Source organism: Arachis stenosperma, chromosome 1 (genome assembly GCF_014773155.1).
Source record: "Arachis stenosperma cultivar V10309 chromosome 1, arast.V10309.gnm1.PFL2, whole genome shotgun sequence".
Lineage (NCBI taxonomy): Eukaryota > Viridiplantae > Streptophyta > Magnoliopsida > Fabales > Fabaceae > Arachis > Arachis stenosperma.
Window position 1 is genome coordinate 116,645,141 of NC_080377.1, and position 4,378 is coordinate 116,649,518.

Sequence of the window (4,378 nt, forward strand, 5' to 3'; positions counted from 1 at the left end):
TTAATTTTTGTTATGGCATTTTTCATGGTCAACCAATTGGTTTATATATATTTGGGTATATGCATATCAAGTATCCAGCCACGGGTGGATCCAGAAAGCAACTAAGGGAGCCCAAATTTTTAAGTACAATACTTGTAAAACATGGGCTTATAAAAAACTAATTACTAAAATAAGGTCCAAAAAGAGTTTTCTAAAGAAAAAAAACTCATAAACTCCTCGTTCATCTACTTAAATAAGTGTGGAGTGTTTAAAACTGTCTTATATACATAACAGTCCATCAACTCTTAAATAAAACTCATATCTATAATGGATTAGTCATTAACCTGTCGAACTAAAAAATACTGCAGATAACCCAAAAAAAAAAACTCATAAATATTGTGTGCTATTAAATTTTATTTAACAAACATAATACATGTATATTAAAAATTAATTATTAAATTAAATATATTAAAATATAAGTATTGAATTTAAAGAAAAATAAATTAATTGATAATAATTAAACATTATTATTGGATTAAAATCCAATTACGGATGTGTGTGATTAGGTTTGGTTTTTTTTTTTTTTTTTTGGATGCGTGCGATTAGGTTTGTTTATTGTACAAAAATTTACAGAAACCAAACAGCCTCAATAACAAGCAAACAAAGTCCAATAATGAGCCAAATTCATGTTCATATCATTCCACTCATTCATAGCCCATGAAAATAGTTACCATCAAGGAAAGGAAGATTTACTTTCATGTGAACCAAAACATAAAGTAACTAAACTAGTTCTCTATTTTTTCTTTGTCTCTCTCTCTCTCTTACTCACGTGAAGCATTTCAAAAAGTAAAGCAAAGAAAGAAAAATCTTATTAGGGTTTAAATCAAAGATAAAAAAATAGGTTATCAAAATCAAATAAAAAAAAAGTCAAATAAGTTAAGACTCTAAGCAAAGATCAAATCTAAAAGCTATGCTTCATTAAAGATTGTTGAAGAAGCTTTCCCTATGCATGTACCAAACTAGTAAATTAAAAATTATAAAGTTTTGTTACAAATCAAAAATAAAAAAAAAAACTTAGAGCCAAAGTACAAATGAATAGTTCAGATTATTGAAGAAACTAAAAAGAATGAAAGAGAAGATGGTGAGTATAAATGCATGTAAAGTTCAATCAATGCTACTGCTCTATCTCTTTTCTGCATCGTTGTTGCTATTGATATTTGGGAAAAAAGAATTCAAAGTTGCTGAAGCCAAGTTTTAAGTTTTGAAAACTTTACTCTTCTATTAAATGGGTAAACGGTTAGAGATTAATCCAAGAAGTGAGAGTATAAAGTTTGAGTTTCCACAGCTTATAAAACTATGCCTTCTTCTCTTTCGTGGTTCTCTATTGAATATTCAACTTTCTTAATTTTATCTTTCTTTATTTTGATAAAAAAGGCATTAAATATGAGGAATTAAGAAAAATAATCATTGAGAGAAAAGACAAAGAGAGTTAGACATGGAAAAAGACAAATATTTATTTCAAATATCATTTGTACAGTTTTCTGTTTTGTATTTATAATCTTGAAATGATTTTCTTGTTAAATTGGATAAACACTACTTAGTGGTTGAAAATCTATGGAGTGAACTTAGTCAAATATAACTTGGATACAAATTGAGTTTGTCCCAAATAGGATTAAGTTGAATCTTAGAGAATTTGGTAAATGTAATATTTGTAAAAGATAGTGAAATTTTCATAATTATTATAGTGAAAACTGGATATAGGCCACATTACACAAGATAGTTGAATCATATATATATATATATATATATATATATATATCACTGTGTCACTCTTCCTTCTCTATTATGATTTTGGTTTTATTCTCTAAGGTAGCGTTTGTTTTCGGAGACAGGGCACAGAGGTATGGACAACATCTTTAAAAAGTGTTTGGAAGCAGAGGCATAGACACTGAACACATTGTCTCTGAGACAGTTTTTTATATTTTTGTGTCCAATCTTTTACAAAAGACAATGATGGACACAAAATTTGGATGAGAGACACGGACTTTTTTTTGATTTTTTCCTTTTATCCATAGATATTTTTCATTATTCCACTGTTACTCTTTCTTATTTTTCCTAATTTGTGTTGTTCTAGAAAACGTACTTTTTTCATGCTCTTTCTCTATCTCTACGTTTCTCCTTCTTTATTTTTTTCAGGTATTCTTTTCTTTTTATAGAATTTTTTATTGGGTTAGATAATTCATTCCTTCTTATCATTCTTGATTCAATATCATTTTAACCTTGTATTATATTATTTGATTTATAATAAAAATAACACAAATAATTAGTTTTAAAATTTTTGAAAAATAAATATTATCAAAGGTAAATTAATCTTTTAAAATACTAAAAAATTTATAAATTGTAATTAATTTTATATAACTTAAAAAAAATCAATTTTTAGATAAAAAAAATTTGGTTTTCTAAATAAAAATAGATTTTTATGTGTAAAAACTAATTTTTATTCATGTAAAAATGGATTTTTTTAAAATTGATTTTTTATTTAAAATTAATTTAGCTTATTAACCTAAACGAAATTTTTTATTAATCAAACTCAGATTTAAATTTTTGTTAATATTAGCCATATGTATTCCTACATATTAATAATAAATTTAAAAATAAAATAATTATATTTATAAATTTTATTTTAATATAAATATTATTATATAATTTTTTATTAAAATTTTTGGTCCCTTCAAACATTTTTTTCAAGTTCTACTCTCATTTTCTATTAAATTAGTTTGTGATACAGAAAATTTGGAATTACATAGTTATTTTAGTCATTTCATATAATATTTTAGTCTCCATGTGTACCCAAACATAATATTGAACATTACATTAGTGTCTTATACATTGTATCCAAACAATACACAAATAATTTTTAATATCTCCGTCTTGTTGTCTCTGTCTCAGTGTTATGTTCTGTTCTGTCTTTAAAACAAATGCTACCTAAAAGACAAAATATTGTGTCTTCTACTTATTCAATCCAGTAAGTCGTCATAACAACTTTGCTTATTCATAATTTTGTTTTGGCTTTTCTATCGATAAGAGACGAAATAAATTAAAGTGTCTCAAGCGTTTTCAACAAAAGCAGACTTAAAAGATTTTTAAATTTCTTTCAATTTGAAGTAAAAATAAATAAAATAAAAAGAGGTTTAAATTCAAGTCAATCTCATTTTCTAAACTACTGATAATCATCAATAAAATATATATTAAAAATATTAAAATAGTATATATTTATATATAAATTTCAATACATACGGCGGACTGATTTAATAACTAATTTCTTATTTATACCATATCAATTTGTTTATGCAATATCAGATATATAGAATTTTAGGACAAAGTACCTAATTAAATAAATTGAGTGAATCTTTTATCTAAATACACAAAAGAGAAACTTGTTACGTACATGTGTATTTTTACTATTATGTAAATCGTGATAGCCAACTACGGTTTTTAATTTCTACATAAACCGTGGCTATCAGGGATGGATTATGGTGGGAACACATTGGGCGTAAACCATGGCTGATTGCAACGGATTAGGAAGGAAAAAAAGTTAGGCATAAACCGTGGTAGCCTCCCACGGTTTATGAAGGCAGCAAAATGTACATAAAACATTGTGACTGATGAGCGGATAATTTATATGCTTTTTGGCATTGTTTTTAGTATGTTTTTAGTATGATTTAGTTAGTTTTTAGTATATTTTTATTAGTTTTTAGTTAAATTCACTTTTCTGGACTTTACTATGAGTTTATGTATTTTTCTGTGATTTCAGGTATTTTCTGGCTGAAATTGAGGGATCTGAGCAAAAAAAATCTGATTTAGAGGCTGAAAAGGACTGCAGATGCTGTTGGATTCTGACCTCCCTGCACTCGAAGTAGATTTTCTGGAGCTACAGAAGCCCAATTGGCGCGCTCTCAACGGCGTTGGAAAGTAGACATCCTGGGCTTTCCAGCAATGTATAATAGTCCATACTTTGCCCGAGATTTGATGGCCCAAACCGGCGTTGCAAATCGGCCTCAGAATTTCCAGCGTTTAACGCTGGAACTGGCATAAAAATTGGAGTTAAACGCCCAAACTGGCATGAAAGCTGGCGTTTAACTCCAGAAAAGGTCTCTACACATGAAAACTTCAATGCTCAGCCCAAGCACACACTAAGTGGACCCAGAAGTGGATTTTACGTCATTTACTCATTCCTGTATACCCTAGGTTACTAGTTCACTATTAATAGGATCTTTGACATTGTATCTGTACCTCATGACACTTTACACATTTCTTTGTGTACTTCTTACAGCATGAGTCTCTAAACCCCATGGTTGGGGGTGAGGAGCTCTGCTGTGTCTTGATGGATTAATGCAAT